The 26,433-nt window shown below is 41.3% G+C and overlaps 1 protein-coding gene and 1 long non-coding RNA gene across 5 annotated transcripts in view; both read right to left on the reverse strand.

Moving 5' to 3' along the window:
- si:ch211-106e7.2 (uncharacterized) overlaps positions 1-15,574 on the reverse strand; it is a 35,887-nt gene extending 20,313 nt beyond the window's left edge. The window contains exons 1-2 of one of the 4 annotated variants that reach the window (XM_061920687.1): positions 15,458-15,574; positions 12,025-12,223 (exon numbers count right to left, since the gene is read on the reverse strand). The gene's annotated coding sequence lies outside the window, so the exon portion shown is untranslated. The remainder of the gene's footprint in view (positions 1-12,024; positions 12,224-15,457) is intronic. The other 3 variants (XM_061920688.1, XM_061920689.1, XM_061920690.1) reach the window with 3 other exon arrangements.
- A 6,071-nt stretch (positions 15,575-21,645) lies between these two features.
- LOC133568960 (uncharacterized) lies at positions 21,646-24,253 on the reverse strand. The gene is made up of 5 exons (XR_009809713.1): positions 24,151-24,253; positions 23,065-24,000; positions 22,673-22,744; positions 22,564-22,614; positions 21,646-22,487 (listed from the first exon to the last, which is right to left on the reverse strand). It is a non-coding gene; the product is annotated as an uncharacterized LOC133568960 (long non-coding RNA).
- Between the last annotated feature and the right edge of the window lie 2,180 nt (positions 24,254-26,433).

Raw genomic sequence — 26,433 nt, forward strand, 5'->3', positions numbered from 1 at the left:
TGTGTGATGCCTGCAGGTAAAAGCAACTCGACCTGCCTCAGCTAACTAACTTACACATCTGTGAAGGTATTATTAATGCTGAAAGGTCCATACAGGTTTTGGAGCAACATATGTTGTCATCCAAGCAACGTTATCATGGACGCCCCTGCTTATCTCAGCAAGACAAGTGTTACAACAGCGTGGCTTCGTAGTAAAAGAGTGCGGGTACTTTCCTGGTCCGCCTGCAGTCCAGACCTGTCTCCCATGGAAAATGTGTGGCGCATTATGAAGCGTAAAATACGACAGCGGAGACCCCGGACTGTTGAACGACTGAAGCTCTACATAAAACAAGACTGGGAAAGGATTCCACTTTCAAAGCTTCAACAATTAGTTTCCTCAGTTCCCAAACGTTTGAGTGTTTTTAAAAGAAAATTTGATGTAACACAGTGGTGAACATGCCCCCTTCCAACTACTTTGGCACATGTTGCAGCCATGAAATTCTAAGTTAATTATTACTTGCAAAAAAAAAAAAGTTTATGAGTTTGAACATCAAATATGTTGTCTTTGTAGTGCATTCAACTGAATATGGATTGAAAAGAATTTCCAAATCATTGTATTTCGTTTATATTTACATCTAACACAATTTCCCAACTCATATGGAAACGGGGTTTGTATTTGATATGCAGGTCACTTTTATGTTCGTTTGATCAGAGGGAGTTCAATATTCAATCTGTAACATTTATTTGAACCAACACAGAAACATATACTTACAGGCTCTGGTCCAAACAGGTTTTGGAGCAACATATGTTGTCATCCAAGCAACATTATCATGGATGCCCCTGCTTATTTCAGCAAGACAATGCCAAGCCACGTATTACAACAGCGTGGTTTCGTAGTAAAAGAGTGCGGGTACTTTCCTGGCCCACCTGTTGTCCAGACCTGTCTGTCTCCCATCGAAAATGTGTGGCGCATTATGAAGCATAAAATACGACAGCGGAGACCCCGGACTGTTGAACGACTAAAGCTCTACATAAAACAAGAATGGGAAAAAATTCCACTTTCAAAGCTTCAACTATTAGTTTCCTCAGTTCCCAAAACGTTTATTGAGTGTTTTTAAAAGAAAAGGTGATGTAACACAGTGGTGAACATGCCCTTTCCCAACTACTTTGGCACGTGTTGCAGCCAAGAAATTCTAAGTTAATTATTACTTGCAAAAAAAATTAAGTTTATGTGTTTGAACATCAAATATCTTGTCTTTGTAGTGCATTCAACTGAATATGGGTTGAAAAGGATTTGCAAATCATTATATTCCGTTTATATTGACATCTAACGCAATTTCCCAACTCATACGGAAACGGGGTTTGTAAATCTGATGGAAGATGCTCTTCCAGACGTTCTCAAACTTATAAAGTTCCAAATAACGACTAGCCCGTGCACACCCCCTCCTTTGTAACCCCCGTGTGTGTGTGTGTGCATTGATTGATTGACTGATTGATACTTTTATTAGTAGATTGCACAGTACAGTACATATTCCGTACAATTGACCACTAAATGGTAACACCCGAATAAGTTTTTCAACTTGTTTAAGTCGGGGTCCACGTTAATCAATTCATGGTAACACACATGCGTGCGTGCGTGTATGTGTTGGGTGCTCAAAGGACAGATGTCGGACAGATGTCATTTGGCCCCGCCCCATTCCATCCATCCATCCATTTTATACTGCTTATTCCCTTTGGGGTCGCAAGGGGCGTTGGTGCCTATCTCAGCTACAATCGGGCAGAAGGCGGTGTACACCCTGGACAAGTCGCCACCTCATCGCAGGGCCAACATAGATAGACAGACAACATTCACACTCACATTCACACACTAGGACCAATTTAATGTTGCCAATCAACCTATCCCCAGGTGCATGTCTTTGGAAGTGGGAGGAAGCCGGAGTACCCGGAGGGAACCCACGCAATCATGGGGAGAACATGCAAACTCCACACAGAAAGATCCCGAGCCCGGGATTGAACCCAGGACTACTCAGGACCTTCGTATTGTGAGGCAGACGCACTAACCCCTCTGCCATCGTAAAGTTCAATACCCCATCCATGTTCCAAATACCGACTAACCTGTGAACAACCCCTCCTTTGTAACACCCCCCCCCCCACCCCCCGTCACCACAACCCCTTCCACATTTTTCCCATGATGTCAATCATATCCAACAATACACCATTCAACAAAGTTGACCCCCAGCTCAAACAGAGGGTTGGCCTCATCCATCAAATTTTGACAGAAGGTCAACCTCATTAATATTCATGAGCAGCAACCCTACCCCCCTGTGTTCCCCTTGACCACGCCCCATTTACATTTAGCCCCGCCCCTTAGCTACTTTGAATCAAACCTAACATATGATGCTTTAGCCTTGAGAGAACTTCATGTACAAATGTACAAAACCCGTTTCCATATGAGTTGGCAAATTGTGTTGGATGTGCACCTGGGGATAGGTTGATTGGCAACACTAAATTGGCCCTAGTGTGTGAATGTGAGTGTGAATGTTGTCTGTCTATCTGTGTTGGCCCTGCGATGAGGTAGCGACTTGTCCAGGGTGTACCCCGCCTTCCGCCCGATTGTAGCTGAGATAGGCGCCAGCGCCCCCCGCGACCCCGAACGGGAATAAGCGGCAGAAAATGGATGGGATGGACAATGATTTGCAAATCCTTTTCAACCCATATTCAGTTGAATATGTTACAAAGACAACATATTTGATGTTCTAATCAAATATGTTGTTGATGCCAGCAACACGTGACAAAGAAGTTGGGAAAGGTGGCAATAAATACTGATAAAGTTTAAGAATGCTCACCAAACACTTATTTGGTACATCCCACAGGTGTGCAGGCTAATTGGGAACAGGTGGGTGCCATGATTGGGTATAAAAACAGCTTCCCAAAAAATGATCAGTCTTTCACAAGAAAGGATGGTGCGAGGTACACTCCTTTGTCCACAACTGCGTGAGCAAATAGTCAAACAGTTTAAGAACAATGTTTCTCAAAGTGCAATTGCCAGAAATTTAGGGATTTCAACATCAAAAGGTTCAGAGAATCTGGAGAAATCCCTCCACGTAAGCGGCATGGCTGGAAACCAACATTGAATGACCGTGACGTTCGATCCCTCAGATGGCATGGTTTCAAAAACCGACATCAATCTCTAAAGGATATCACCACATGGGTTCAGGAACACTTCAGGAAACCGCTGTCACTAAATACAGTTGGTCGTTACATCTGTAAGTGCAAGTTAAAGCTCAACTATGCAAAGGGAAAGCAATTTATCAACAACATCCAGAAATGCCGCCGGCTTTGCTGGGCTCGAGATCATCTAAGATGGACTGATGCAAAGTGGAAAAGTGTTCTGTGGCCTGACGAGTCCACATTTCAAAATGTTTTTGGAAATATTCGACATTGTGTCATCCGGACCAAAGGGGAAGCGAACCATCCAGACTGTTATCGACGCAAAGTTCAAAAGCCAGCATCTGTGATGGTATGGGGGTGCATTAGTGCCCAAGGCATGGGTAACTTACACATCCTTGAAAGCACCATTAATGCTGAAAGGTACATACAGGTTTTGGAACAACATATGCTGCCATCTAAGCTCCGTCTTTTTCATGAACGTCCCTGCTTATTTCAGCAAGACAATGCCAAGCCACATTCAGCACGTGTTACAACAGCGTGGCTTCGTAAAAAAAAGAGTGCGGGTACTTTCTTGACCCGCCTGCAGTCCAGACCTGTCTCCCATCTAAAATGTGTGGCACATTATCCATCCAATTTGCTACCGCTTATTCCCTTTTAGGGTCGCGGGGGGCGGTGGCGCCTATTTCAGCTCCAATCGGGCAGAAGGCAGGGTACACCATGGACAAGTCGCCACCTCATCGCAGGGCATGTGGCGCATTATGAAGCGTAAAATACAACAGCGGAGACGCCGAACTGTTGAACGACTGAAGCTCTACATAAAACAAGAATGGGAAAAAATTCCACTTTCAAAGCTTCAACAATTAGTTTCCTCAGTTCCCAAACGTTTATTGAGTGTTGTTAAAAGAAAAGGTGATGTAACACAGTGGTGAACATGCCCTTTCCCAACTACTTTGGCACAATTTGCAGCCATGAAATTCTAAGTTAATTATTGTTTGCAAAAAAATAATTAGTTTATGAGTTTGAACATCAAATATATTGTCTTTGTAGTGCATTCAATTGAATATGGGCTGAAAATTATTTAAAAATCATTGTATTCCGTTTATATTTACATCTAACACAATTTCCCAACTCATATGGAAACGGGGTTTGTACAATGCTTTAGTCTATGAAGGTTGTTCAAAGTTCCCGACATCTGCTAAGTCATTTGTTCAGTGTCAAAGGTTCATACAATAGTAAGCAACGTCTGCTAAGTCATTTGTTCAGTGTCAAAAGTTCACACACCTCTGCATACAGTCTTCTGTACAAATCTATTGAGCAGCCTACTATGTTCCCCCTGCTTGTACTGTATAAAATAATGACACATCTCTCACTTCAAGTTAACTTATCTTTGCCCGCTTTTCCTTTCACACAAGCTATGAATGTGAACTGTGCATTTTGAGATGCTTAAGCTTCATCACTACAATTTTGTTTGACTACTTGATCAGAAAATTTCAGATACATATTGTTTGGTGAAAAACACGGGAGATTTGACTTTTAGGCCATGTCGCTTAGGCCTACTAAAGGTTCTTATTTTATGTCTATAGGGCTCTCATGTTGAAAATTGTATTCACAAGGTTGTTAAGTTTGTAATGTAGCTTTGAAAATATTTAAATTTGTTGAAAATAATCAGTCCCGGTCATGTCCGGAATGATTCACAGCAGTAAACAAGGGACGACTGTAGTCGTAGGTGTCTCAAAGTGTGTTGTAGGTATTAATTACCAACTGCAATCTCTTGAGTAAAACATCAAAAGTACTAAACAAGTCGTTCTAGAAAAGCGGACTCACAAAATGCCAAATTTTGAATGAGGTATAAAAGTGGATTCTGTAAAGAGAAATATTTTCCGTGCTGCAGCTATATTCTAAGATAAGTTTTTAAAACTGCGTTCGTCATTTGGTCAACATAGGTATTGGGTTGGATGACAACTTTTCCATTCATCAGTCTTACAGGCATATTTTCAATGTGACAATTGGAACAAGGGGACGGCGTGGCACATTTGGGAGAGTTTGATCCTCACCTCCTACCAACCTTGTCACGTTGAGCAAGACACTTCACCCTTAATCCTGATGGGCCGTTGTCAGGGCCTTGCATGGCAGTTACCGCCATCAGCGTGTGAATGTGTGTGTGAATGGGTGAATGTGGAAATAGTGTCAAAGCGCTTTGAGTACCTTGAAGGTACACATTAGCACACAAGTATAACCCATTTACAATTGGATGATATTTGCTGCCCAATAGTACAATTTAAAATTGGGTAGCCCTAGTCCACAGGATTCCTCCAAACATTTTCTTAATTCTATAGCACAGAATGAAGAAACCGTTACCAAGTACATTTTAAAATGTACTTGGTAACTAGCATTTCAAGTCTAAATGAAGTCGACATTGGTAAAAAATAAAAGTGAGAATCATTCAAAAGAACTAGAAGAACTTTAGCAAAACACACATTTTGACTGTTTATTCGTATGTACGCACTGGAAATATAGTGTGTGTCCATTTTTAAAAACCTTATTGCGCTTGTCTATTTGTTTGACGACATGCATGTAAGCCGACAAGACTAAAACAAGAACACATTAGCACACAAGCGTTAAAGGGGAACATTATCACCAGACCTATGTAAGCGTCAATATATACCTTGATGTTGCAGAAAAAATACCATATGTTTTTTTAACCGATTTCCGAACTCTAAAAGGGTGAATTTGGCGATTTAAACGCCTTTCAATTGTTCGCTGTCGGAGCGATGACCTTTCACCCGTGAATTCACAATGGGAAGCAATCCACCATTTTCTGAAACACATTACACACACAAGTCAAATCAGCTCTGTTATTTTCTGTTTTTTTCAACTGTTTTCCGTACCTTGGAGACATCATGCCTCGTCGGTGTGTTGTTGGAGGGTTTAACAACACGATCAGGGATGGATTCAAGTTGTCTTACGTGGAGTGTGCTTCGATTAGCACGGCATGCTGATCGATGCTAACATTTCAAGAATGTGTGGAGATCCTGCGACACTCAAAACAGATGCATTTCCAACGATAAAGTCAACGAAATCACAAAGGTGAGTTTTGTTGATGTTATTGACTTATGTGCTAATCAGCAGAGGTGGGACCAACTCATTGTTTTGCAAGTCACAAGTAAGTCTCAAGTCTTTGACCTCAAGTCCCGAGTCAATACAGGCAAGTCCGAGTCAAGTCCAAAGTCAATACTGGAAAGTCTCAAGTCAAGTCCCAAGTCCTGCATTTTGGGTTTCGAGTCATTTCAAGTCTTTTTAACCACAGCCTAATATATGTACACAGATTATGTATGCTTTTAAAACGCTGTATTTATTATTTCAAAAAACAGTAATGACATTGCACTTCATAATAGCACTATTAACCAGTTATTCTAAACATTTACCTCATTCCTTTACAGTATAAACACATTTGAAAAAACAAGTGCAACTGTACTTACTTGTACAAAAGTGTTAACATTGTATTTCCATGGAATATTGCATTGTAACTAGTTCCACAGCAGTTTATATCATGTTGTTACCTTATCTCATTGATCTCATCTCATACTGTATGTGTGTTTATGTGTGCGTACACATGAAAAACAACAAATACATGAACATAACAATGAACGGTGCTGTACTTGTTAGATGTCAGGGCTCTATGGAATATGTACACATATTCTTAATATAGTATACATTTTAACTGACCTTTATTTGACTATGTTTGTCTTTTTGTAGGTGGCTAAAATATGCGGTGCTGCTGACCGCCGTCTAACGTTACGTTACTGTGTGTGATACATGCACTAACGTACGTTATGTGTAGGTATCTCATGCAACCCTGCTTAAAAAAAATATCACTTGACAAAAAGTATGAATAAGGTAGCAAACTGCAGTGGACGCAACAGATTGCCGTGTTTGCAATGACGTTATAACCATAGACATCTTATAAGTAGACGCATAATTGGCTGCTGTGACGCAAGCAATTTGGCCGCCATCTTGAAGTGGTGATGAGGAGCCGGCAAGCAGCCTAAACTGACAGTTGACAGGTAGAAAACAAAGATGCTGGGCTGGTATTCAGCGTTTTCCTGCTCAATTGAGCGGACTGTTGAAAATAGGAATTGGAGGATTACTTTTCACAAGTAAGATTTAACATTAACATACTATTGGTTGTATTTTGTGAAAAGAATATTACCACAGAGTTAAGCAGGAGCAAAGAACTACAATATTTGTATGTGAAAATCACAAAGAAATCTTCTGGGGGAGGATGACAACCCCTACAGGTATTTGGTTTACAAACTTTCAGGCCCACCTAAAACCAAATTCACCAGCCGTCATTGATTATGATGCATTCTCATTTTATTGTAACCACAGATAAGTCTTCAAGTAACAATATTCAAATACTAACTTTGTTGAGTAAAACAGAATTGAGTTTTATTCTGAATCCAGCGAAACAGATTGGTGGTTTTAGCTGAAATAAAGACTTTCAGGTGTTTATATATGTTCAATCACTGTAAAAATGATCATTTAAAGGACGAATGTAATAGAAAATATCAATACAAAGTGTCCAGACAGAATAAACTCTCTGCTGTTGCAGCAACAGAGATAAAGTCTATATCAGTGGTTCTCAACCTTTTTTCAGTGATGTACCTACCCCCTGTGAACATGTTTTTAATTCAAGTACCCCCTAATCAGAGCAAAGCATTGTTGGTTGAAAAAAGAGATAAAGAAGTAAAATACAGCACTATGTCATCAGTTTCTGATTTATTAAACTGTATAACAGTGCAAAATACTGCACAATTGTAGTGGTCTTTCTTGAACTATTTGAAAAAAAAAAGATGTAAATATAACTAAAAACTTGTTGAAAAATAAACAAGTGATTCAATTATAAATACAGATTTCTACACATAGAAGTAATCATCAACTTAAAGTGCCCTCTTTGGGGATTGTAATAGAGATCCATCTGGATTCATCAACTTCATTCTAAACATTTCTTTACAAAAAATAAATCTTTAGCATCAATATTAATGGAACATGTCCACAAAAAATCGAGCTGTCAACACTGAATATTGCATTGTTGCATTTCTTTTCACACTTTATGAATTTACTTTCATATATTGTTGGAGTATTTTTCAATAAATATATTTATAAAGGATTTTGAATTGTTGCTATTTTTAGAATATTTAAAAAAATATCATGTACCCCTTGGGATACCTTCAAGTACCCCCATTTGAGAACCTCTGGTCTATAGGTCCGTAAAATATATAGATATCTAATGTATTCATACATTGTTTATGTAGGATATACGCATGTATATATAACCTAATCATATTGTTTCTTCAACTTCAAAATAGCTGACTGTTTTTTCCCCTTCTCTGGGATTATATTCCCAGTTTTGATCTTGGACGTCTGGTCACTTATAGCATATAAGAATATTCTATTTCTGTTAAGCAAATTATGAACACGCCAAGACATGTGTCCTTTATCATAGTTACACGAATGAGAAAAAAGCGCGTGAATATAAGTGGTATTCAGTGAGGTAATATGAATGAAATGCGCTGACAGTTCATTGTTCCTACCAAATGAATTGCACTGAGTGGAGCGGATCACCACTCCAAGATGGCGGCCCAGCATCTCGTTTGCGGCAATAGGCAGTAGCGCTCGATGCTGCGTACCCTTATAAGATGTCTATGGTTATAACGTTAACAGTGAGTTTACAGCCTCACTGGTTTAACTACACAGCAAATAAAAGTCACGTTACTCAGCCAATAAACGTTAGCTTACATTCGAAACGTACCCTTCTTTGTGCAACTTCAAATGTCGAACGAAGTTGTAAATTGATGCGTCTCCGTCTGTAATCTTCCAACCGCATGTTTTGCATACGGCAATTCCTGTTTTGTTGACCAAGTCGTAGTTTTAATACCCGAACGAAACACTTTATGGCATAATTTTCTTCACTTATTCTTCTGTTGTTTGAAAGTTCTTCTCCGTTGGTTTTCCTGCAATTTGATTGGGTGAATGCTGTGTAACGAAAACAACATGGATGTAATTTGATTGGCTGTTGTACTGACAGGTAGCGCACAGGCTGTCATCGCACACACGCTGATTCACTTCTGTACACAATACGGAGCGCTCCTGAATAACTTTTTAATCGTTGGGTTTTGGGGAAAGTAGCAAGTCATGTCAAGTCAAAAGGCTCAAGTCCAAGTCAAGTCACAAGTTATTGATGTTAAAGTCTAAGTCGAGTTGCAAGTATTTTTACATTTTGTCAAGTCGAGTCTAAAGTCATCAAATTCATGACTCGAGTCCAAGTCATGTGACTCGAGTCCACACCTCTGCTAATCAGACATATTTGGTCACGGCATGACTGCCAGCTAATCGATGTTAACATGCTATTTAGGCTCGCTGTATGTACATTTGTAGCTATATTTGCATCCAGCCTTTCCCTCCAACCACATTTTATGCCAAAGAAACAATTACCAATCGACGGATTTAAGCTGCTCCAGTGGTCAAAAGATGCAATCGTTGGTAAGAAGGCGATCGCTGAATAGCTTCAATAGCTATTCGCTCAATAGCTTCAGTTTCTTCTTCAATTTCGTTTTCGCTATCTGCCTCCACACTCCAACCATCCGTTTCAATACATGCATAATCTGTTAAATCGCTAAAGCCGCTGAAATCTGAGTCTGAATCCGAGCTAATGTCGCTATATCTTGCTGTTCTATCCGCCATGTTTGTTTGTATTGGCATCATTATGTGACGTCACAGGAAAATGGACGGGTGGATTTACAGATAGCGAAAATCAGGCACTTTAAATCCTTTTTTCGGGATATTCCATGATGGGTAAAATTTTGGAAAAAACTTTGAAAAATAAAATAAGCCAGTGGGAACTGATTTTTATTGGTTTTAACTCTTTTGAAATTGTGATAATGTTCCCCTTTAAACAACTTCATGATCATTCGAAAATATGTGCTGATATACAGGAATTAACTGGAATAACATTGAATGCAACATGCTAGATCTTGCAGCATGATTATTTGCGAGTACAACCTGATTTAATGCAAATTTAGTAGAATTTCAACCCTGCACTGTGCATTCCTCCATCACATTTGCAGTGCATTTTTCCATCACGTGCACAGATAATTCCCAGCATGCTCACACTACAGCAGGGCTATTGAGGCCACACCAGTATTTGAGCCCAAGTACTTCATCCAGTCAGGTAAGTTTTGATGGGGTAAATATATTTGATCTATGGTAGGCTGACCATATTGTGAAATCCCAAAAAGAGGACTCATATGCGTGCCAAGGCAGGCAGCACGTCAAGGCCGGGACTAGGTGAAAATTTGCCAATGATACTTGAACTTGCTTTATAAATAATATATTTATTTAAATAAAGCATTTTTCTCCTTTGTTGACAGCAGTGCTGGCGCTAGGAATTTTCAAAATGGGGTCCCATGGACCACATCAAGTCATAGAAATGGGGTCCCAAAGTAAATTTTTGGGGTCCCACTTTTTTGTAAGCGTTTTGAAAACAAATGATGAACGTACGTATTGTCCTGTTCTATCTGACATTATATATTGTGTTTTGGAAAAAGGTTGTCATAAATGTTACTTAACTCATTAAAAGAAATAATATAAAAAGAAGACAAATTTGTATGCATATGTGTATATATTTTCAGTTATAAACATTTATTCACTTCCTTCTTTCCTTCATGGATCTAAACTTTACGGCTGCAGGTATTTTTTCCATGTTTTTATTTAATAAGTTGTAGGTAAATGGTAAATGGGTTGTACTTGTATAGCGCTTTTCTACCTTCAAGGTACTCAAAGCGCTTTGACACTATTTCCACTTTCACCCATTCACACACACATTCACACACTGATGGCGGGAGCTGCCATGCAAGGCCCTAACCACGACCCATCAGGAGCAAGGGTGAAGTGTCTTGCTCAAGGACGCAACGGACATGACTTGGTTGGTAGAAGGTGGGGATCGAACCAGGAACCCCCAGGTTGCTGGCACGGCCACTTTACCAACCGTGCCACGCCGTCCCCTAGGTGTATTTATTTCAGCATAAAAAGTGTAAAAAGTGTTTTGCTTCGGTCATGAAATGATGATAATGGTGAGGTCTTTTTATGTTGTTTTTTTGTTTGTTTTCCGCCCTTTTTTGTCAAACAAAACTATGTTTTTTGTATGGCAAACACACAAAATATTTTTCCAAGTGGAGTATTTAATGTGACGTAATCGGGGTTGAGTTGGTGGTGGGGGGTAGCGGGGGGAGGGGTGGTGCATATTGTAGCATCCCAGAGGAGTCAGTGTTGCAAGGGGTTTTGGGTGTTTGTTCTGTTGTGTTTATGTTGTGTTATGGTGCGGATGTACTCCCAAAATGTGTTTGTCATTCTTGTTTGGTGTGGGTTCACAGAGTGGCGTATATATGTAACAGTGTTAAAGTTGTTAATACAGCCACCCTCAGTGTGACCTGTATGGCTGTTGATCAAATATGCATTGATTGACAATCAATTTACCATTTCGCTCTCTCAGTCTCTGCCCCTCCCTCACGAATGTTGCTGCGTGCACACACCTTCACAATTTGTTTTGTTTAAAACCCTTCTTAACCCTGTACGTACATAGAAAATACACGCAACCTTGACACAAAACGCCGGACATTAGAGGCATTTAAGGAACCCCGCCCAGACACCCCGGACAGTCCCGCAAAAGAGGACATGTCCGGGGAAAAGACAACGTATGGTCAGTCTAATCTATGGTATTTAAGCTTAATAGAGGTGTAATTGCGTGTTACTGTATGACTGTAGACATCATTTAGTTGATGGCGTGTTTGATTATTCTTATTAAATTGTTTCTTACCTTTGAAGCAGCAGCACAAGACCACAAAAAGTTCTAAAGTCACAAAAAATGAAACGGTGTCCCCATCCCGTGTGACGTCACTTTGAGGCGCTGGCTGGCGAGAATGGAGGAGAAAGAGAAGAAATGTGGGCATAAAAAAAATATTCCATCCATCCATTTTTTACCGCTTGTCCCTTTCGGGCGGAAGGCAGAGTAGACCCTGGAAAAGTCACAACCTCATCACAGAGCCAACACAGATAGACAGACAACATTTTGAGTCAATAAAATACATTACCAGTAAGTTCTTAGGCAGTTCCTACATTTTAGATGATTTCCCCAAAGCACTGTGGTTAGGAATCGCCATATTAAAACTGCAGTATATGATAGGCTAAACTGATGTATTATCTTATCATTATTATAAATTTAAACTTCTTTTTGTATACAACTTATTGGTAATGTATCCCCCTGATTTCAATAATGATAATTGGGTCTGTCTTTGAAATTTACTGTAGCTGAGGCTACTGACGGAGAAATATATATATACATATTTAAGAGTTATTTCTTTCTATAGTCATATTTGAAATAACTAGTGTTTTCCATTTGTACTCTTTCTATTTTTTCTTAATCTCATGTCCGATAGTGCACTGTGAGTTACCTTGAGCTTGGGAATGAAGGGAGGAGAAGTACTCCTTTTTTTTTTTATCTCATCCTGTCTCATCCTGAGCTGAACAATGAAATTGTGTATTGCTTCCGAAGGGTGTGGGCTATGGGCATATTGAAGAAGAGGGCGCTTCCGTAATTGTGTTGGATCAACTTGGCGACGCGATTTGAATGTGTAGTTTTTATGTTGGTCCCTCCAAAGCTTTGAATACATTGCAAAATACCAATTCTGTTGGGGTCATCACTCATACTCAGCATATATGTCATTAGAAAGAACTTGGGATTGACCAGTAACTTAAATTCCCTTGGAGGAACATCTGGTCCAAAGGCAACACTAAACAAACATTTTTCGAAAAAAATACAAAAATGAACATTATTTAAAATGACAAAAACATAAAACAGTGCAGCAATTTCAAACATTTTGGGCGGAGAGATGATTAAAATTTACTTTTATAAATGTTATCAATTAAATAAACGAAAAAAAAAAAGACATAGGAAAGAAGAGCCTGATAAGTCTTTAAAGTACAGTTTCCTGTCAGGAAAAGTTGATTGATTGAAACTTTTATTAGTAGATTTCTCAGTACAGTACATATTCCGTACAATTGACCACTAAAAGTTATCACCCGAATAAGATTTTGAACTTGTTTAAGTCAGGGTCCACATTAATCAATTCACTACACTTAGATGTTTTTTTTCTTACTTATGGAACATGAATTTGAAGGTTGCAAAGCAATATAAACATAATTGAATAGTGCAGCGAAGTTATGCAAACGGCAGAAAGATAGCAATAGAGCATCGCTGAGTGAGAAATGGACAGTTTTTGCTACAAACCCCGTTTCCATATGAGTTGGGAAATTGTGTTAGATGTAAATATAAACGGAATACAAGGATTTGCAAATCCTTTTCAACCCATATTCAGTTAAATATGCTACAAAGACAACATATTCAAACTGATAAACTTTTTTTTTGTGCAAATAATCATTAACTTTAGAATTTGATGCCAGCAACACGTGACAAAGAAGTTAGGAAAGGTGGCAATAAATACTGACAAAGTTGAGGAATGCTGATCAAACACTCATATGGAACATCCCACAGGTGTGCAGGCTAATTGAGAAGAGGTGGGTGCCATGATTGGGTATAGAAGCAGCTTCCATGAAATGCTAAGTAACTCCCAAACAAGGATGGGTGAGGGTCACCAATTTGTAAGCAAATTGTTGCACAGTTTTAAAACAACATTTCTCAACGAGCTATTGCAAGGAATTTAGGGATTTTACCATCTACGGTCCGTAAAATCATCAAAAGGTTCCGAGAATCTGGAGAAATCACTGCACGTAAGCGATGATATTACAGACCTTTGATCCCTCAGGCAGTACTGCATCAAAAACCGACATCAGTGTATAAAGGATATCACCACATGAGGTTAGGAACACTTCATAAAACCACCGTCAATAACTACAGTTGGTCGCTACATCTGTAAGTGCAAGTTAAAACTCTACTATGCAAAGCCAAACCCATTTACCAACAACACCCTGAAACGGCGCCGGCTTCGCTGGGCCCGAGCTCACCAAAAATGGACTGATGCAAAGTGGAAAAGTGTTCTGTAGTCTGACGAGTCCACATTTCCAATTATATTTTGAAACAGGGGACGTGGTGTCCTCCAGAACAAAGAGGAAAATAACCATTCGGATTGTTATAGGCGCAAAGTTCAACAGCCAGCATCTGTGATAGTATGGGGGTGTATTAATGCCCATGGCATGGGTAACTTACACATCTGTGAAGGCACTATTAATGCTGAAAGGACCATACAGGTTTTGGAGCAACATATGTTGTCATCCAAGCAACGTTATCATGGACGCCCCTGCTTATTTCAGCAAGACAATGCCAAGCCACGTGTTACAACAGCGTGGCTTCGTATTAAAAGAGTGCGGGTACTTTCCTGGCCCGCCTGCAGTCCAGACCTGTCTCCCATCGAAAATGTGTGGAGCAGCATGGAACGTAAATTATGACAGGGGAGACCCCGGACTGTTGAACGACTGAAGCGCTACATAAAACAAGAATGGGAAAGTATTCCACTTTCAAAGCTTCAACAATTAGTTTCCTCAGTTCCCAAACGTTTATTGAATGTTGTTAAAAGAAAAAGTGATGTAACACAGAGGTGAACATGCCCTTTCCCAACTACTTTGGCACGTGTTGCAGCAATGAAATTCTAAGTGAATTATTATTTGCAAAAAAAATAAAGTTTATGAGTTTGAACATTAAATATCTTGTCTTTGTAGTGCATTCATCTGAATGTGGGTTGAAAAGGATTTGCAAATCATTGTGTTCCGTTTATATTTACATCTAACACAATTTCCCAACTCATATGGAAACGGGGCTTGTATATAAAAAGCACAGCAAGTCGAGTATCGGGTTATTTAACTTCTGTATTTGTGTCTACTTGTAATTTTAAGCAATGGAGATCAATGGACGTAACTTATTGTTTGCACGCACTTCAGCTACATGTGAGAAAAGACAGTGTTCGAGTCCATTTTTTAAACCTTCCTGCTCTTGACCGTTAGTTCGGCTTTGTTTGATTGATTAAAACTTTTATTAGTAGATTGCACAGAACAGTACATATTCCGTACAATTGACCACTAAATGGTAACACCCGAGTAAGTTTTTCAACTTGTTTAAGTCGGGGTCCACGTTTATCAATTCATGGCGTGAAACTACTTCATGGCCATCCGAAAATATGCGTTGAAGTCAAATCGAGTTGATGCCGTGTTTGTTTCATCTTATTAAACTTGTTTCTTACCTTTGGAGCAGCAACACAAGAAGCCAAGAAGAGAAAAAGTCCTCACGTCCGCACGCGTCTTCTTTGCACAGGGAACTAAAAATGAAACCGCGTCCCCAAACTCATTGTGACGTCACTGGGAGGGGCTAGTTAGAATAGAATAGAATAGAATAAAAAGTACTTTATTGATCCCTGGGGGAAATTCAGCACCACAGTTCGCTCACATTAGACAATAATGATAATAAATAATTTATAACATATATATAATATATGAAAAATATAAATATATTGTAACAGTGTATATGTTTCTTTTAGTTTTTATTCATAGCTGTATGTAGAAGTGGCTGGTTGTACTAGCCACTTCTTGTACTAGTTGTTGTTGTTTTTTTTCCCTTGGCCTCAGTCTGGAACCCTCTCCAGGGGCCTAGGCTTAGACAGATGTTTTTATTTTTTTTTAATCTTCAATTGTTTTCTCCCATTCCCCCCAACTTGTTTATCTGTATCTCATCTTTTTTGTAAGGGGCGCTGGAAGCCGGCAGACCAGTCAGCGATCCTCTTCTATCTCCCTGTAATGTTTGTCTGATCTTGAATGGGATTGTGCTGAAAATTTTAATTTTCCTGAAGGAACTCTCCTGAAAGAATAAATAAAGTACTATCTAATCCAATCTATATCAGTGGTTCTCAAATGGGGGTACGCATACCCCTCGGGGTACTTGAAGGCATTCCAAGGGGTAAGTGAGATTTTTTAAAAATAGCAACAATTCAAAAATCCTTTATAAATATATTTATTGAATAATACTTCAAGAAAATATGACTTTAAGTTCATAAACTGTGAAAAGAAATGCAACGATGCAATATTCAGTGTTGACAGCTAGATTTTTTTTGTGGACATGTCCCATAAATATTGATGTTAAGGATTTATTTTTTTGTGAAGAAATGTGTAGAATAAAGTTGATGAATCCAGATGGATGTCTATAAAAATCCCCAAAGAGGGCACTTTAAGTTGATGATTACTTCTATGTGTAGAAATCTTTATTTATAATTGAATCACTTGTTTATTTCTCAACAAGTTTTTAGTTATTTTTATTTCTTTTTTTCCAAATAGTTCTAGAAAGACTACTACAAATGAGCAATATCTTACAATGTTATACAATTTAATAAATCAGAAACTGATTATATAGTGCTGTATTTTACTTCTTTATCTCTTTTTTTCAACCCAAAATGCTTTGCTCTGATTAGGGGGTACTTGAATTAAAAAAAGTGTTCACCGGGGGTACATCACTGAAAAAAGGTTGAGAACCACTGACATATACTCTACATTTAAGTGCAGTCAACAAGGACATATGCATTATACAGTCTGATGGCTATCGGTATCAAGGACCTCCTGTGTCGTTCCGTGTTGCATTTTGGGAGTCTGAGCCTCCCACTGAACGTGCCCATTCTCTCCGCAAGGTCCGAGTGTAGTGGGTGGGAGGTGTTGTCCATAATGGCTAGGAGTTTTGCTAGACTTCTTCTCTCTGACACCACCGCCAGAGAGTTTAGCTCCACTCCCACCACGTTACTGGCCTTCTCTACCAGCTTGCCCAGTCTGTTTGGGTCCCTCACTCTCAGCCCGCTGCCCCAGCAGGCCATGGCTTACAAGAAGGCGCCCGCCACCACCGACTCGTAGAACATCTTCAACATTTTTGTACGGACGTTGAAGGATCCTAGCCTCCTGAGGAAGCAGTGGCGGCTCTGTTCCTTTTTGTAGAGAGCCTCAGCGTAGTTCGAGAGAAGATGAGAAAAAAAGTGACTAATGATAAAGGCTTCCTTCTTTTCTTGGACTTCTACAAAGCGTTTGACCCGATCGAGCACAAATTTATCTTCAAGACAGTTGACAAATTTGGTTTCGTCAATTTTTTCCCGCAAACTGATCAAGACCGTACTGCAATGGTAATTGCTCAATAAATTGATTGATTGATAGAAACTTTTATTAGTAAATTTCACAGTACAGTACATATTCCGTACAATTGACCACTAAATGGTAACGCTCGAATAAGTTTTTGAACTTGTTTAAGTCGGGGTCCACGTTAATCAATTCATGGTCAAATTCATGGTTTTGATTGATTGATTGATTGATTGATTGAGAAGTGTATTGACATCTTCAAGAATTTAATCTATGTATTGCTTTAAAAAGGCAAATGGATGCCACAAAAAGCCAAAAGGCTGTTTCCATTGATTCAATTTCCCCATTAATTTGAGCGAGGATGAATGCGTGGGTTCCCTCCGGGTACTCCGGCTTCCTCCCACCTCCAAAGACATGCACCTGGGGATAGGTTGATTGGCAACACTAAATTGGCCCTAGTGTGTGAATGTGAGTGAGAATGTTGTCTGTCTATCTGTGTTGGCCCCTTAGATGAGGTAGCGACTTGTCCAGGGTGTACCCCGCCTTCCGCCAGATTGTAGCTGAGATAGGCGCCAGCGCTCCCCGCGACCCCAAAAAGGGAATAAGTGGTAGAAAATGGGTGGATGGATGGATGAAAGATTCGTGGATGAGGATAATAAAAGTGAAGGACTTGAAAAAAAAAAAAAAAAAAAAAGGCGAGGGCAGCGAGAGCGATTCAGATGTTATTAAATAAATGATAAATGGGTTGTACTTGTATAGCGCTTTTCTACCTTCAAGGTACTCAAAGCGCTTTGACACTACTTCCACATTTACCCATTCACACACACATTCACACACTGATGGAGGGAGCTGCCATGCAAGGCGCCAACCAGCACCCATCAGGAGCAAGGGTGAAGTGTCTTGCTCAGGACACAACGGACGTGACGAGGTTGGTACTAGGTGGGATTTGAACCAGGGACCCTCGGGTTGCGCACGGCAACTCTCCCACTGCGCCACGCCGTCCCTATTAGACACATTTACTAGGATAATTCTGGAAAATCCCTTATCTGCCTATTGTGTTACTAGTGTTTAGGTAAGATTATATAGTACCTGAAAGTCGGAGGGGTGTGGCCACGGGTGTGGTGACCGCCAGTGTCTCTAAAGCGAAGCCACGCAGCTGGTTGATCCTGCCAGTAGCATATGCTTGTCTCAAAGATTAAGCCATGCAAGTGCAAGTTCAAACGAGTTTGACAGTGAAACTGCAAATGGCTCATTAAATCAGTTATGGTTCCTTTGATCTCACCGAAACCTGCCGGTTGACATGTGGTCGGGATCCATGTTCGCTTGACCGCTCTGTTCCATAGTAATGCTTCACCTTCGGGAGTTTTAAACAAGGAAACACCGGCTGTTTTGTGTTGCTAAAGGCAGCTGCAGTGCACCGCTTTCCACCTCCATCTTTCTACTTTGACTTCTCCATTATTAATTAAACACATTGCAAAAGATTCAGCAACACAGATGTCCAGAATAATGTGTAATTATGCGATTAAAGCAGACGACCTATAGCTTGGATCAGGCTGGAAAAAAAGGTCCGCTACAACCCGAGACGTCACACGCACTCGTCATCATTCCGCGACGTTTTCAACAGGATACCTCACGGGAAATTTAAAATTGCAATTTAGTAAACTAAACCGGCCGTTTTGGCATGTGTTGCAATGTTGATATTTCATCATTGATATATAAACTATCAGACTGCGTGGTGGGTAGTAGTGGGTTTCAGTAGGCCTTTAAAAGAGCAGAGCTGATGCAACCAGACACTTCTGTATACAGCAATGAATAAAAAGTAAAAGAAAAATATACAGTTTGAACTCAAAACTTTCCCATCTCAGGGCGGACACTCTAACCACTAGGCCAGTGGTTCTCAACCTTTTTTCAGTGATGTACCCCCTGTGAACATTTTTTTAATTCAAGTACCCCTAATCAGAGCAAAGCATTTTTGGTTGAAAAAAAGAGATACCGAAGTAAAATATAGCACTATGTCATCAGTTTCTGATTTTTTAAATTGTATGACAGTGGGGCAGCACGGTTGAAGAGGGGTGTCTGTGTTGAAGAGTGCGTCTGCCTCACAATACGAAGGTCCTGAGTAGTCCTGGGTTCAATCCCGAGCTCGGGATCTTTCTGTGTGGAGTTTGCATGTTCTCCCCGTGACTGCGTGGGTTCCCTCCGGGTACTACGGCTTCCTCCCACCTCCAAAGACATGCACCTGGGGATAGGTTGATTGGCAACACTAAATTGGCCCTAGTGTGTGAATGTGAGTGTGAATGTTGTCTGTCTATCTGTGTTGGCCCTGAGGTGGCGACTTGTCCATCGTGTAAACTGCTTTCCGCCCGATTGTAGCTGAGATAGGCACCAGCGTCCCCCGCGACCCAAAGGGAATAAGCGGTAGAAAATGGAAGGATGGATGTATAACAGTGCAAAATATTGCTCATTTGCAGTGGTCTTTCTTGAACTATTTGGAAAAAAAGATATAAAAATAACTAAAAACTTGTTGAGAAATAAACAAGTGATTCAATTATAAATAAAGATTTCTACACATAGAAGTAATCATCAACTTAAAGTGCCCTCTTTAGGTATTGTATTAGAGATTCATCTGGATGCATGAACTTAATTCTAAACATTTCTTCACAAATCAATATTTGTGGAACATGTCCACAATAAATCTAGCTGTCAACACTGAATATTGCATTGTTGCATTTCTTTTCACAGTTTATGAACTTAAATTCATATTTTGTTGAAGTATTATTCAATAAATATATTTATAAAGGATTTTTGAATTGTTGCTTGTGACGGTCTCATGCCGTCGTGCGGGTTCCCAGGACCACCAGGCACAGACATTTGCGAGCATGTGTAGACTTCTTTATTTTCCAAATAAGAAAAGTCTTTTGCGGTTTGCTTTTCAGCCGTCCGCGCTCTCACTGATCGCGCCTCCGTGTAGCTTTTCAGCCGTCCACGTCTTTTGCGTGTGCCTCTCGCTCTCTTCCTGTCCGAGGCCAGCATCGCAGAATCGTCCACGAACAGGAACAAATTGCTGTTACATGCTGATTTCATGTCGTTATTCAAGAATAACAATGATCCCGGAATGGTCCCATATGGGACACCACCACTCACCTTGAAAGGAGAGGACAGTGATCCGTTCACCTCGACCACCTGTTCTCTATTCTCAAGGTAAGATTTCATCCAGTTTGTGGCTGCGCTGTCAAAACCGATTGCCATGAACTTCCATCCATCCCACCAATTTCTACTGATTGTCCCTTTCGAGGTCGTGGGGGGTGCTGGAGCCTAACTCAGCTGCATTCGGGCGAAAGGTGTCGTACACCCTGGACAAGTCTCCACCTCATCACAGGGCCAACACAGATAAACAGACAACTTTCACACTCAAATTTAGTGTCGCCAATCAACCTATCCCCAGGTGCATGTCATTGGAGGTGGGAGGACGCCGCAGTACCCAGAGAGAACCCACACAGTCACGGGGAGAACATGCAAATTCCACACAGAAAGGTCGGGATTGAACACAGGATTACTCAGGACCTTCGTATTGTGAGGCACATGCACTAACACCTGTGCCACCGTGATGCCTGCCATCAACTTGTCTAACAGTATTGAGTGGTTAACTGTGTCGAATGCCTTTTGAAGGTCCAGCATAACCATTCCACAGTACTGGCCCATCTCTGTCTCTCGCCTGATTTAGTCAGTTAGGTACAGTCGACATGTATCGGTGGAATGTGATTTTCTGAATCCTGATTGACATTCGAATAGGAGCTTGCGATTTGATAGATAATGATCTATTTGCTCATATATCAACCTCTCTATAACCTTTGAAACGGAGCAAAGGATGGAAACAGGGCGGTAGTTGCCGGGGTCTGATTTGTTTCCCTTTTTATACTGAGGTTATATTCTCGAGAGCTTGAATTATTGTGGGACATGACACTGATTGATAGAGAAGTTGGTGATATGAGCAACCATTGGGGCAATCGTGACAGCTGCGTCTTTAAGAAATCTGGTGGGAAAATTATTATGTCTTGTGGCTCTGATTGGCTGCAGCGAGCTGAGTTTCTTTAACACATCATCAGTTTTAACTTTGACAAACTTGAAAGGCCTACTGAAACCCACTACTACCGACCACGCAGTCTGATAGTTTATATATCAATGATGAAATATTAACATTGCAATGCATGCCAATACGGCCTTTTTAGTTTACTAAATTGCAATTTAAAATTTTCCGTGAGTTTCTTGTTGAAAACGTCGCGGAATGATGACGCGTACGCATGACGTCACTGACTGTCAGGAAATATTAGCTCAGCACCAGTTACGGCTAAAAGTCGTCTGCTTTAATGGCATAAATACACAGTATTTTGGACATCTGTGTTGCTGAATCCTTTGCGATTTGAAAAATAAAATAATCAGTGATAAACTATCTGTGTTTACGGGGGAATTGGTAGCAATTTATGCGGCAGTTAACTGGATAGAGGAAAACAAAGCAAGGAAAGTAGTTGTGTGCTCGCACTCCAACAGTGCATTGATGAGCATAAAAAAACATAGCATCAGAAACAAGACAAGATTTAGTTTATGAAATAGTTCAGGCAATCTACAGAATAAATAAAGGGGGAGGTGTGGTAGCATTTCTTTGGGTTCCTTGGAAGATATAGTAGGATGGAATTCACAACACATAGGATATAAAGCATTATACACGTATTTAAAAAACATTGGGTTGAATAAAAGAATATAGAGTAGGGATCCATCTTGGTCCACACTCCATTTCAGTAGGTGGCGCTAATGCACACCAGAAGGTTGCTTGCCGGAAACAACCGCCCACCTCCGGAATCAGTCCCTGCTCATTCCCCTTAGGAGCGAAATTCATTTGACCGGAAGACAGAGGAGTGAGAGGAGTTCTTTAAAACCGCGGAGAATCTTAAAAAGCTTACAGAAAGCAGGTAACACTTACGGCAGGGGCATGTCGGACATTCGCCGTTGTTTTCGATGATATTGTCCCGGACCAAGGTTTCGATGTCTGGAGTCTTTGGCGGAATCAAGCCTTCTCCTCTGCCTGGAATGGCCGACTCTCTTCGACGGCCGTTGACGGACCCGCCAGCGTTAAGGGAGACCAGCGAGCCGGAGATGTAAACGGAAAATCTGTAAATAAATATATGTATGTATGTATTGTATACCGCATGTTTTTTTCTTGTAAAATGAGAATCATTTGACTCACCAGACTGCGATTGTGTTAAAACGATCGCGTTAGGATCTTAAGGCAATTCCTCTATGAAACAAAATAATGAATACACATAATATAAAATAATTCGAAGGTTTAAACACACCTCGATAATCATCTTCCAACTTTGTAAGATCGATCAAACAAAGTTCTTCGTCTTTCACTTCGTCGTCATCGGCTGGTAAAAAAAAAAAAAGTATTACAACGTCGTACACGTGCAATGCTTTTAACGTTTAAATGCTTAAATGGAGTTAAACCATTGTCTAATAACGTGGTAAAGCAGAGGTAATGGTGTGTGTGTGTGTGTGTGTGTGTGTGTGTGTGTGTGTGTGTGTGTGTGTGTGTGTGTGTGTGTGTGTGCGTGTGTGTGTGTGTGTGTGTGTGAGCGCGTGTGTGTGCGTGTGTGCGTGTCCACGTCTTCCCACGTAACATTCCCAGCCATCAATACATCGAAGCAGGGTCAAATATATGGTTAACCTTAACCTAATTAGTTCCTACCAATCGTTTAAAGATGTTTTCGGGAAGTCTGGTTGTTGTTTCAAACGATCGTTAACATTTAAACTGTCAAATGGCTGGTCAGATGACATTCTCAAGCTTCGGTGTGCGACGATCGTAAACATTTAAACTGTCAAATGGCTGGTCAGATGCTGATCAGATGACATTCTCAAGCTTCCTTAAAAACTGACCTCAACCTGAACCCTCCTTTTGTGAAGGTTTCAGGGAGAAGGAGACGGCACAGAGACTGGGAAAAGCTTATAGCCTGGGGCGTCTTTATTTTAACAAGGATATATCTAATGCTGTATGTATATATATATATAATATAATATATATCTATACAATAATATTTCAATATAATTTATATAATATATTATTTGATATGATATATTATACAAAACTATATTATATATTATTATATAATATTATACTATATTATATATATATATGTGTATGTCAAATCTGATGTGTATGTAACAAAGATGAAATGGGTGCAAGACTATGTGTGGAATTTAACGGGAGGTGTTATTTACCGCAAGTGTTGGAGGTGCGTGTTGAGAGGAGCTGAGCTGTCAGGCGCGGGCAAGGCAGGTAGGGAAGTCCAAGGCGGAAGCGTGGTCGAGAGGCAGGAGAGAGTCGTCGTTTGTCCGGGGACGAGCAAGGGATCGAAAAACCAGGAAGCCAGAGGAAGACAAGGGGAATCCAAAAAGCACACGACACACAGCGTGGCTCGGGAACGCACACAGGGAGGGTACAGTTGCTACGTTTTGGCAAAGGATCACTGGTGGCGGGGGTTCTTGTACTCCTCTCTTTCCTTAGTGCCGGCTGCGTTGATTACAGATGGAGCGCAGCTGCCTGCCGCGGCTTGAGTGACATGCACGCGGTCAGAGGTGCGCCAGATGACGCGCGCAGCGCGGCTCCCGACACATCCCGACAAGCCTGCTTGAACAAAATGAAGGAACAGTAGAGGAAGCGATGGGTGTGTTAGACAGGCAGCGGGAAGAACGTCGACAACGCCGAGAGCTAATTGCTCCGGTGGCTGACTTATTAAGAAAGAAAAGAGCAGAAGACCCTACTGCAGATACGCACCCATATAACCAGAGGTCTGGCCGGCATGTTGCATCTGCGTACCCACTTGTGCCCACAGCTCAGGGACAAGTAGCCAGGTATAAACCATTCTCTTTTGGTGATGTGCAAGCAATGGTATATAAATTACCTCCAGTAACCGATGGAGGAGGGCTGTGGATGAATAAATTAGACACCTTAACACTCTGGCATTGGGAGATTTCCGTGCTGTTGCTGCTCGGTGCATGACCCAGACTAATCTTAGAGATGTAGAGACGGACGCAAAAACTCTAACACTGTCCGATGAGGTCAGATTCACCCAACTATGCACTGCTCTTGGTGCTGCAATGCGTAGTCATTTCCCACTGCCTAATTCAGCCGTTATGCCTAAAATTAGATGGGACCCCAAACAAAACCCCAGGAAGTTTTTATGTGAAGCCAAAGAGGCCTGGACCAATCAAACCGGCCAGTACCCCGGTAACACTGGGTCACAGGTCGAGTGGTTCCGACAAGCAGTTCTGAGTGGAGTGCCTGAGTCAGTGCAAACAGCCATGAAAAGTAACCCTGACATGTTAGGATGTCAACTTTGTACATGGGAGAAGCATCTCGTTCATCACCTTACCACGGCTCAAGACAAAACACAACAAGATGAGAAAGACAAAGCAGATTTGCAGGCACAATTACTGAAGTTACAACTAGCCAAAGCTAGAGATGACTTAAACGACAAAAAGAAGGGCAAGAAAGATCAGGCCAAGGTTATGTCTCAAACTGTACAGCAGTGGGACGGCGATAACGTTCAGGAGTCTGGGACGCCACATTTCAGAAGAGGGGGAGGACAAAATAGGGGAAGGGGAGGCCCACGGGTTGGAGGAAGGAGAGGGTTTTCCAGGGGAAGGCCTCAAGGAGGAAACCAAGGCTGTTTCCTGTGTGGGGACTCCTCCCATTGGGTGAGGGAGTGCCCATATAACCCTGCTCAGTCACAAGGAGGGTTTCCACAGAGAGGAGGAGTTCAGAACCGGGGAGGAACACACCCTCCTCAGTCTCAAGGGAGAGGACCCGCACCACAGTTCCCCTTGTGGCAAGACACTGAGTGACACGCCCCACAGAGAAGCCCTGAACAGCACCTTACGGCAGAACTGGTGCTGTCAGTGACAGTAAATCAGGACTTGCTGCCTTTCTTAGTGGATACCGGTGCTACCGTCTCCACTATCAAGACTGTGGAAAAGAAGCTGCTTACATCAGACGTCATAACAGTCATGGGTTTCTCTGGGGTTCCTACTACGCTGCCTTACACCAAGCCTCTCACAACAAGGCTTGGCAATCAGACTGTGTTGCATCCTTTCATCTACTCTCCTGAGGTACATTCCAACCTGCTTGGGAGAGACCTCCTGACTCGATTGGGGGCTACTATTCTCTGCTCGCCTGACGGACTAACACTCTCATTCCCTGATGGAACATCTCTACCCTGCGCCAGTATTGAGTCTTCACATTCAAGCCAATACATGATTCAGCCAGTTGCAGACAGATCGGCTGACATCTACTGGGGTCTCCTACACAGTGAAACTAGTGATAAAGGTGGAATCCTGTTGGCTTACCTGACTTGGAAACCCTGGATCTCCCAAATACACCCCTATGTGGCCCCTCCTGACCCTCCTCATATGACATTGTTTTATGATAGAGAGGATACACAGTGGTATGAGGAACAGTTTAGCCGGGACATAGAGGGAAGTAATTGGGCTCTTTCCACTAATAACATTTATGTGGCTCCCATAGGTGTAGCGGCAGAAGTTTCTCTCACCCCAGAACAACTACAGTGGTACATGATGAGTGACGAGGCTTCCCCCCATGTGTCTTTAGCCTTACATCCAGAGCACCAAGCCAAATAGCTGGCTTCTATAGTTAAAACAGCACAACTGCAAACTGATTGGCAGAGGGTTGGCTCTTCGTTGTGGTATTCACCCGCAACTCAAATCTACAAAATACAGGTTTCTTGCACTGACCACGCTCTCCTTGAACACGCTCAAATCTCCCGCCACCATGGCCGAGAGAAAACAGATCACCCCGAAGCAGCATTGTTGTTAGATTCACTGCCTGACTCACTATGGTCCACTGGGCCCACGGATGTTGGCCTAGTCGACTGACCCCCAGTTACTTTCAAGCTGAAAAATAACAACCCAGTGTGGGTTCCCCAATACCCAAGTAAAAAAGACGCCGAAATCGGCATTGCAGATACCATTAAAGGTCTATTTGAAAAGGGGGTGTTGGTAGAAACATCCTCCGAATGGAACACTACCATATGGCCCATTG

This window comes from Nerophis ophidion, linkage group LG14, assembly GCF_033978795.1.
Source record: "Nerophis ophidion isolate RoL-2023_Sa linkage group LG14, RoL_Noph_v1.0, whole genome shotgun sequence".
Classification (NCBI taxonomy): Eukaryota; Metazoa; Chordata; class Actinopteri; order Syngnathiformes; family Syngnathidae; genus Nerophis; species Nerophis ophidion.